The 10,984-nt window shown below is 35.3% G+C and overlaps 1 protein-coding gene and 1 long non-coding RNA gene across 3 annotated transcripts in view; one reads left to right on the forward strand and one right to left on the reverse strand.

Annotated features, from left to right (window-relative positions):
* The window catches only part of LOC118742368 (uncharacterized protein DDB_G0283357), a 242,541-nt gene that overhangs the window by 159,265 nt on the left and 72,292 nt on the right, over positions 1-10,984 (reverse strand). The gene's annotated exons all lie outside the window — the stretch shown is intronic.
* LOC118742370 lies at positions 3,746-5,708 on the forward strand. The gene is made up of 3 exons (XR_004993372.1): positions 3,746-3,970; positions 4,084-4,577; positions 5,474-5,708. It is a non-coding gene; the product is annotated as an uncharacterized LOC118742370 (long non-coding RNA).

The raw sequence follows: 10,984 nt of genomic DNA on the forward strand, positions 1-10,984 counted from the left end.
TATTTTTTATATGAATTGTGGTTAATTTTGGAGTACTCTTTGGTCCTTAGGGAGCACTCTTTACACGCATGCATGGAGTAGTCGCGATTTTTGCAGGGATATTTTGCAAAAAAGCATAGCAAAATAAATGCTACCCTGTGCTAGTTGTTTTGTTGTTGAAATTGCTACATTTTCCTCGCATTCCTCTCATCTCGCTCACTTCATTTTTTTTGCTGTATCTTGTTATTGTATTTGATACAGAATTTCGCTGCTTGCTACTTATGTATGCTACCACTTTGCAATGGGGTGCTCTCGTACTCTTCCAAATTTGGAATTTTGCATTTCGTGCAATCAGTGCATCGTGCAAGACTTCGAGAATACCCCTATACTGTTTGATATTGGATACGTTTTGCAGCAGAAACTATTAGCCTTCATATAACACTTTATTCGATTATTAGTTTTTGTTGAATTCATTACGGAAAAAACGCGCTCAACAACGCATGTGAGTGTGGCAAGGATAATAAAATGAATTTACTTATATTTCCAAACATTTTATTGCCTGTTGCGGTTTTCACTCCGTAAGCAATTATCCAAAATTCCTCAGAGTTGGATGGAATGGTTCTGAGAAAAGTTATTCCATGGGAAAATTAAAAGATTTAAATAAATAATTGGCAGGTCCCTGAAAGTCGCCCTCTTGTGATTCACACACTGGTGATAAAATCAAAGCTTTTTTAAAAGTATTTAATTGACTAGGTAGTCGTTTCAAAAGTTCTTCGATTAGGGTGATTAAACATTTTTGACAGTCTTATAATATGCTTCTTAAGTCAAGTTTACCATGCAGTTCATTAGCCTCTTCTGTAAAATTATCGTGGGAGACTAAGTTTTGTATATATTTATAATTGGAAGAAATTTATTTGAAGGGAAAAATCGCCAAAAATCGCCAATGGCGATTTCCTAAATTTTTACGCGCAAATATCAAAAAAATCGCCAAATTGGCGCGAAATCGCCAAATCTGGACACTCTGTTTTCCAGCAATGTTTTCAAGATATTAAAAAGCATGCTGATAAAATTCACACAAAAGCGCTATGTCCAATTTGTTGAGCAGTTATTAAAGACGACTCTTTTCCTATATTTTGTTAGACTTTTCATAAGTAAAAATATTTTGTGATTATTACTTCCTTCATATGAATTATATCACATTTTTTGTTTAATTGTATTTTTGGAATAAGCAGAGTTCTTTTTCCTCCTGTCAGTAACAGTTTTTGATACAAATAGTATAAATAAGCATTGGGAAATAAGGCTTTTTTTTATTTCCAACGTTTGTTGGTATACATATTTTAAAATTTTTTAAATCACTGAAACGGTTAAGAAAGCTTTAGTTTAAAAGTGTGGTGCTAAATGCCTTTCACCATAAACGGCGTAGTTTTCTTGGTTATCAAGCCTCTGGCAGTACAACAATAATTGTTGTCTTTCACGAAGTTCTTTAAATAAATCTTCAACTAAATACTTTCAATTTAATTTCTTAATTTTTCGGGGGTTTCTACTAGTTTTAATAAATTGTCAGTTTAATTTCTTATAAAATTTACCTTTAGGTTTTTGCATCTTAAGCATACGTCGAGATTTTGTTTTAGAGAATCAATGTGAAATAATTGCAGGAGCAATTGACTGATTTGCTGTGCAACCGAGACGTCTGCTTTTTAAATAATTTTTGTAAAACAAGTCGGCAAGTAGGTACATATCGTTCCCCGCATGCCAGAAACATGGATATGTAAAAATTAAAATTTTGTGAAATCAAGTTTGAATATTTTTACGAGACTTAACTTTGCATTCATGTAATTGACATTGTGAAATATGTGGTTTCCATGTACGCATGGTATTCTGGGTTTTGGTATAACCAATAACTCAAAATAAATTTGCACATTCATGCTTCTGGCATTAGAGCGACGATATGTATTTACTTCACATTTATTAATTTTTTATAGGCCTGTCCTACATATCTTTGTAGTAAAGCAATAGTAGTCATATTTCGACACCTGAGTGGAAGATCAACCTATCTCCGCAGCCAGTTCGAAAACGCCCTATATAAGAAAACTTTTCAAGAAGGCCCTACTTCAGAATTTTATTGAAAAGTACCCTAGGGAACGTTCCCATACTACGGGACCCACTTTTTGCAATTTTAAACCCCCCTCGGTGACCACGCGTAGTATATTCCGAGACCCACCCTCCCCCGTTTTTACCTAGTAATTCATAAATATGGCTTTGAATCATTTCTGACTAACAAAAAGTTAAAAAAACAAGTAATTTTTAGCAAAAAAAAACCGACTTCAACTCCCATATAAAAAAAAAATATATATATATATATCTCATGATCCACTTATCGGATCTCAACCAGATTAGTATGGGACCACCTCTGAGACACTACCTTTCCGATGCAAAAAGAAATCGAAATCGGTTGACGTGGTCCAAAGTTATGCGGTAACATACATAAAAAAAAAAAAAAAAAAAAAATTCCGACGAACTGATAACCTCCTCCTTGTTTGGAAGTCGGTTAAAAATGTATTTGGCTCATATCTATTTGTCTTTATTAATACGGCGGTTGCTGCGTGACCGCAAGAGTGCATGCATACCTATAATTACAAGTGGAAAAAAATATTATCAAGATAAAACCTACGTCAAAATATATCATAACCAAAACTTAATTTATAAAACATAAGTCCTGTGAGTTTAAAAAGCGCCAAACACTGCGCGCCATATTTGAATGTAACTCGAGAAAACGTTAGATTTCCTTAGAGGATATTGACTACGTGATAAAAACCTAAGCCCCCCACCCCTTGTTGTGACCAAGCGTGTTATTTTGAAGATCCCCCACCCCCACCGTTTTCGAACTGGCTGCCGAGATACGTCGATCTTCCACTCAGGTGTCGATTTCCTTTTAACATTCCTATATATGCATGAAAACAAGTCAAAAAATGTAAATTAAAAATTTATATTTGGCCGTTAGTTAAGATTGTCTTTTCAAAGTTAGTTACACATGTGTATTAGTAAGGATTAATCAATCCACTACATCAAAATTTTCGAAGAATTTTTTTTATATGTCATCATTAATACAACAAATTTTTGCCTTATTCCTGGTACATATTCCTGGTTTCAATTTCTGTTGCGTAGCTGGTTCGCTTCTATATAAGTTTAAAAACATCTCCTTTTTTATAAGCTTTTATTATTATTATTTTATTTTACCTCCCTTTTATTATTATTATTATTATTATTACCAGGGTGCGGAGGACGATCAAAATACGATCTTTTTCGCAATCAATCGCGGCCAAAAATTGAGGGCTTGCAGTTTTTCGCGATTGATAACGTAGCGCTGCGAGCAGAAGCATTTACGATCCTTACGAGCAATATCAGTGTTCGTTAAAATTACGACAGAGAAGATTTCGCTGCAAGCGTCGGTCGTTCGATCTTTCGCGATCGTTCGTTGGTTGCGAGCGTTTTTTGTGAAACTTAGGTCGGTGTTATGCAGAAATTCTGTTTGGCAAACTGCGTGAAATTGTTGTTGCAGCAAACTCGGAGAGAGAAGGCTCTGTTATGCATACTTGGCATTGCTTGAGAGTTGTCACATAAAGAATCTGTTAAATGAGCTTCGCGTGTAAGCGGTTACCCAACGCACAGCATTACATACGTAAAAGTCTGTTGGTTTTTGATTTCTACGTAAAAATGGTATTGCAGTGCATGCAATGCCAAGTATGCATAACAGAGCCTAGAGAGTTTGGTGACTCTCACAGCAAACTAAATTTGTTGGGCCAAACAGATGAAAAATAAGTGTTGCCATACACAAAAATTTGCTGGAAAATACAGTATTGCCATACCGATGTGGTAGATGTTGCAGTTATACACAAAAAATGTTTATTCCAGAAGAAAACGCGCTGAGTATATGTACTGCTAATTCGATATAAAGATATTTAATATCCGCGCGAATATAAAAGTGATTAAAGTGAGTATTTGTATTACAAAAACATTATTACTTATTTGTGTGTCGTTAGAAAATGACTAAGCAAAGAAATTTGTGAAAATCTAAAGTGGGTCAATTAATTTTTATAATTATAGAAATGTCTATCTCCTGGAGCCGAGCGTTAACGGAAGAATTAATAAATCTTCTACAGGCCCGAGAGTGTCTTTGGAACACAAAGCATTGCCATTATAGTGACAGGGATAAGCGAAATGCGGCAATAAATGAAATTCACGACGTTTTGGTGACGAAAGATCCCCTTGTGACCCCAAAAAACATTAGGCAAAAAATTCAAGGACTGCGCTCACAATTTCGGAGAGAAGTGAGGGCAATTGAAGCAAGTAAACGGAGTGGATGCGGTGCAGCAGATGTGAAAACACCCAAAATGTGGTGTTACGAGCTGCTCCAGTTTCTACGTCCAAACGTAGAAATAAGGGAGACGCAGGATAGTTTAAACGATGAAAACAGGCCACAAACGATAAGATTTTGTGACATAAAGTTTTCTAAGAGTAATTTGTAATTTTTCCAATAGAGATACGATACGGACAATAATATAAACACGGATAACGCCTCGTTGAGGGACGAACCGTCGGTAAGTTATATTTTCACAATTCGTAGCCGAAATGCTGAAAAACGTTGAATTCATTAAAATAAATTAAAAACGCTCAACCATATTTATTTAAAAATTCAGGCATTATATTTAATTTGCATAACTTTTATTGTTTTTCTAACCACTCTAGCATTCCTTCATTATTAAAATATTCAAGAAAAGAATTTCTTATTGCTTCAGGTGAGAGATTTCTTTCATATGATATTGCATTAGAATGCATTGTATCCATAAATGGTTCACTCGAAGAACTTATCCTATTACTTAAAATAAAGTTGTGAAGTACACAACACGCCTGTATAATGGTCTCAATAGTTCTTACGTTTTGTAAGTTTATTGGTTTCTTCAGTATAAGGAATCTTTGAGAGAGTATGCCGAAAGCTCTTTCACTTGTTTGACGTGCCCTGGACAATCTTTTATTGAAAATAATTTTTTCACGCACACTTGTGAGGTGTGAGTAAGGTTTCATCAGGTGTCTTTGTAGTGCAAAAGCATTATCGGCAACCACGACATAAGGCAACAATCTTTGGTTCCCTATAACTTTGTCTGGTGGAAAGTATGTACCCCCATTATTCAACACTCGCTGTAAAGACGAATGGCTTAGGATAGCTCCATCATGAGTTCTACCATTTGCGCCCACGTTTATATAAATAAATTTGCAATTTGCATCCACCAGTGCTAGCAGTACAATGCTATCAGTTCCTTTGTAATTGTGATAGTAAGAGCCATCTGATTGAGAAGCGTAGAAGCTTACATGCTTTCCATCTAAAGCTCCTAAACAAAGAGGAAACTGCCATTTCCGCTCAAACTGATCCGCAATTGATTTCCATTCATTTGGAGACTCCGGGAACTAAAAATAATAAGAATTATTTTATTTTCAGGTTTCATCATCTTGCAGAAAACGAAATAAGGCTCATTTACAACAAAAGGTGCAACAGGGATTGAAAGAGTTGACAAATATAATGGTGACAAACACAAAAAGGAAATATGAGTGGGTTGGCGAGGAGGTGGTCAGCATACTGGATGGTATGAAAAGTGAGGACGTTGCTCTGGAAACCATTGATGCCATCCATTCCCTGCTATCTTCCGCCAGAAAAAAAGACAAGGAAGTAACAAACTCCGTGACAACTCGTGATATTTTAAGTTTAGCTTTAGATGGTGTTTTAGATGATAGCGATTTGGAATAGATTTTAAGTTAATGTAAGTTTTTAATGAATTTTACGGTTGTGGTAGGTGATAAGTTTTAATGAATTTTTTTTATTTTTACTTAATATCGTCACCTATGTCGGCAGCCAATTCGAAAACGCCCTATCTCAGAAATCTATTCAAGAACGCCCCACTTCAGAATTTGACTGAAGAACGCCCTATTTCAGAATTTTATTGAAAAACACCCTATCTCAGAATTCGGCTCAAAAACACCCTATCTCAGCTGGAAATACATGAAAATGTACTGAGATAGGGTGTTTTTGAATCGCCAGCTGAGATAGGGTGTTTTTTTTAATAAAATTCTGAAATAAGGCGTTCTTCAATCAAATTCTGAAGTAGGGCGTTCTTCAAAAATTTTCTCAGATAGGGCGTTTTCGAATTGCCTGCCGAGATAGGTCGATCTTCCACTTAGGTGACGATATATTTATGTATATCAAATGTGATTTAGTGTTTAAAACGAAAAAATTTATTTAAGTTAATATTGAATTGGTTTTTTTTAATTTCAGTACCTGTTGTATTTTTACGTTTTAATAAATATTTATTGAATTGACTTTAATATTTAATTTACTTAATTTCATTAAAACATATAAGGTAAAGATGGTTAAGGGTCTATGTCACTTGTTTTTATATTTGGTGTTCACTCCTTAACCTCACTCCTTAACTTTGACTTCAAGAAAACTTAACACTTCACATTTTTTTTTAATTACCTTTAAATATAAGCGACTTAAACGTTTCCAAATTGCTCTGCACACTTTTGGGATGCAATAAACCAAGAATGAATGGGACAGTCTCGTTTGAAATGCTAAACTGCGATAAGTTTCGCCGGTTGCTAAATACCGAAGCGTAACCGCTAACTGTTCCTCTGGCGAAATGGCGTTTCTAGCATTTGTTACACATTTTTCTATGTCGCACCTAATCAAATTTAAAATTTGGTCGAATTGTCCATCTGATATCCTGACATAGTTCTTAAATGACCACAAATCTTCATTTTTAAGATGTCTATGAAGAAATGCATACGATCCTTCAGAATCTCTAGTTTGACGCCATATAACTGCGCGGCAAGATCTGGGGCGTCTAATATTTCCGAGCATCAGCAAAGATTCAATGAGTCTTATTCCACACCTTATAACATTTCTTTGATTTTCTGTCCAGAATATAACACTATTTGCATATTGTTTTAACATACATATAATACCGTATACTTCGTTATCCATTTTTAACGCTTTTTTATGTTTCCTACGTGCATATCTACACAATTTCTGTCGAACGTTGCCAGTAAAACCAAAAGCATTATTAATATGCAACCCTGCAGCAAACTACCGAAGGTTGCCAATCAAAACAAAGCCATTAAGAAAATGCAACCCTGTGGCAAACTCGACGTAACCACCTCACACCAAACAGAGGCAGCCGCCATATTGTTTGCCAATCAAAAGTCCGTCTACATAACACCGACCTTAATCAGTTACTCGTATTGCGAAGATTGAATTTTTGAACGATCGCGAGCGTTCGTCTGGAGGGGAAATTATTTATGTATGTATGGAAGTTTGTATGTTTGTAGAATAACCACTTTGTGTGAAAAAATTGCCTGTATGTACATATCGTCGCCTGAAATGCAAAAAGACGTAACAAACATCATCATTGAAATGGAAAATGTCATAACTAATAAAAAATTCAAAATTCACTTTTTGATTTATATGATGAATTCGAATTACAACTCCCCACATCATTTTATGAAAAAAAATTAAATATTAGTCACGACTTTTTCCATTTAATTTACGATGTTGTTACCTCTTTTTGCATTTCAGGTGACGATATGTACATATGTATCTAACATTTCATACTTTAAGAACGTTTATTTAGGGAAATCCGTAACATTGTCTAATATTTACTGCGCTGAAAAAAATCATTATATTCTATTGTTTTGCTAGTATACTAGACTGAAGTTCATTTCTTGAAGGAAACTTAGGTATAAAATTTTTTACAATACCCACTTTGTAGAAGACTAACCACTTTGTGTGAAAAAGGCCTACATTCTATTTGCTAGCAATTCAATACCTGCTACTGTTTTGGCGAGTGTACATACATGCGAAACAGGCAGAAATGAAGTTTTTCGTTTATCGTAGAGTTTTTTACACGTATGTACATTAACACTTGTGCATCTAAGGTCTGTACATCGCTGCATTTATGAACTTGTACCCTAATGCCCAGAAACTTAATACATTGCTGCACTCTGCCTGCTTATGGAAATTTATATGTATCTCCCGCTTATGTACAACGGAAGATTCATACATATGCTTCTGCCCGTAAACTCTCACGCGTTTAGCCCAAGAAACCCGCACATTAGACAGTGTATAAATATATACGCATATATGGATATGTATGCATATATACCATGCAAACCAAAGTTCCCGAAATCTTAAGGAAATCGTTAGGAGTATCTCATTTCTGTAACGCTTTTTTAACGAATTTTCAAAGAAAATTATATGAAGGGGTTGACACGAACTCGTAAAGAAATTTTTGTACGAAAAATAAAGAAAATTCTGAAAGATATTCTTCACATAGCAGCATTCATTTCGTTGCTTCACAGATTTCCTTCCGAAATTTCGTAAAAGAATGGAAGTGTGCGTAATTTATTGCATTTTAGAAAATTCAGCAAAAAATCGAATTAAATCTTTTTCAGAATATTCTGCATTGTAAAGAAATTTTAAAGAATTCGTTAATATACGGTTAATCCAAAAAGTTGAATCTTGGGTCGAAGTATATACCAGAAAGGAATGCAACATTGTCGAGTAATTTTTCTTTCCTTCTTCTCATAGATTCCAACAACTTTATTGCAAACGCATTTTCACCAATATTTTTTGATTTTAATTGTAAACTAAATTGATTTTCATAGGGTCCAATTATTTGCTTGAAATGAAGCTCGTCATCGAAAAGCCGAAAGGGAATGTTTTTCACGGTTACCAATCCAACACAACACTTTAAAAAATCTTTTTTATTTAATTTTAGACCAAATTGGTTAGAACTTCGGCGTTTGGAAGCATTATTGTCGCTTGTAGATGGAACGCTTTCATTAAAGTTATATTTCTGTAGTTTCGTAATGTCTTTTAATGTTTCCTAATATGTAGCCTTTAAGTTATCTTTCGCACAAAAGGCACTTCGAAAAATCTGTGTCTTTATTATATGTAACAAGTTTTGTCTTGTCAATATTCGATACTTTGCCCATTTTTATATCAAAAAAGCGAGTAGACTGCCTTCGTTCGTATCAAAATATACTAAATTCAAATATTTGTTTACCCACACTTTACCAACGAACGATCGCGAACGATTAAAAATACGATCTTCTCATATTAGCTCGTTTTGCGATTGTATTTTACCGCGATAAATACTTGAGCAAACGATTGTTAGCGAGAGCATTGCCTATGTTTTCATTGGCGAGAGAGTGCGCGCTACGATTTTCTGCACCAGCGCTCTTGCCACGGACGATCGCTTTCGTACGCTCGTTCGTTTGCAATGTGTATACATAAACTCTTTGCATACGATCTCTTACGAACGAAAACGCAGGCAATATTTACTCGAACGCTCGTTTGCTCAAGTATTTATCGCTGTAAAATACAATCGCAAAATAAGCTAATATGAGAAGATCGTATTTTTGAACGTTCGCGTGCGAATTTTTCCGCGCCCTGATTATTACCTCCCTTTTATTACCACGGGATGTAACTATGTAATATTGATGCGCCTAAAAGATGCAGCAATTTTTATTCTCAAGTTACATATCTGATGACAGTACGAATGGAAATTATAATAGCGAGGTTTCAGTTTTTTAAATTTTAATTTTATTTGTTATTGTTATTTCCGAGAGATCGCAAAATACACTGCAGCTGGCACAACGCCGAAACTGGTTTGTCTCCAAACCAAATTTGACAAGGGATGACGGAAATTCGTTCTAAAATACGTCTCTTAAAAACATAAGTGTTTCTCTAAAACCTAAGTAAATGAATATCATAAAAGTTACAATGTGTACGCAAAGTATACGCAACTATCTTTAAAAAAAATTGCGAGTTACATTAACACCCCTATTCTGCAACTCTTTCGTATTCGGACTTTGCTACGAATGGTAGAAATAGTATGCTGCAATCCGAATCGTATTTTCGAACTTTCGCGTCAAGCGCCAAACAACTGTCAAAAATCCTCATGCCCATACAATTTGTATGAAGCATCCCACAATAACGCGGCGCTAACGCCGAGCAAATGGAATTTTCATTTTTTACAGGGCGTTACGTGTTGAAGTTGGATGCGGAAGACGGAAAGAAAGAGAAAGGACAAAAAAGTGAAAGAGGAAACGAGAATAAAAACGAGAGGATCTGAGAAAACGTCAAAAATTACGACGCGTTGATTTGGGGATAGCGCGCGCTGACACTCGTCGACAATGGATAACGCAACGCTTAGCGCTCCAATTTAGGGACGGCAGTTACGCGTTTTTTCAGAATGACGATACGCGGTTTGGTTCTTTAAACGACGATATGATTTTAAAACCGATTTGTATCTTTTGCTACGTTTTTTTTTTATTTTTTGTTACGTTTGTTCTTGTCTTTTGCTACGCAATCGGTTTCGGAAGATACCAACCCTGGCCAGAAACTTCTTATTTCAGAAAACGGCAATTCCCAATAAACACTAAAAAAATATTTCTCCAACCTTGGAGAATTTCATAGTTCTCAAGTTGATATCCAACATCATTCTCCAACTCATCTCTAACCGACGCGCAGATACGTAAAAAGTGATAGAGAAACGAATATTTAAATATCAATTGAAAAACTAGAGCTATATAAAGAGGAAAATTACCAACAAAAAGTAAATAATGGGCACGTTCAGAAGGCGCAACAGCTCAGTAACTGGTGCGATTGCACCTTCTGAACGCGTTGTTGCGTACTTCTGATCAACTGAATAGTTGCGTGTTAGATGAGCGTAATATTTTTCTGATCATTTGAGACAACATGTTGGTGTGTACCTTTGAGAGTTGAATTTGACAGCTAATGTATGAAGTCGTTCAGAAGACGCATAACGATCACTGATTTTTTTAGCAACCGTTGCGCTCAACTGCAGCGCCTTCTGAACCTACCCAATCTTCAAAATATCCTCAAATAATCTTGAAAGAAATAAAACGCCAAGTGAATCAAGTGGCAAAATTA

Source organism: Rhagoletis pomonella, unplaced genomic scaffold (genome assembly GCF_013731165.1).
Source record: "Rhagoletis pomonella isolate Grant_MI unplaced genomic scaffold, Rhpom_1.0 Rhpom_scaffold_00007, whole genome shotgun sequence".
In the NCBI taxonomy this organism is placed as follows: Eukaryota; Metazoa; Arthropoda; class Insecta; order Diptera; family Tephritidae; genus Rhagoletis; species Rhagoletis pomonella.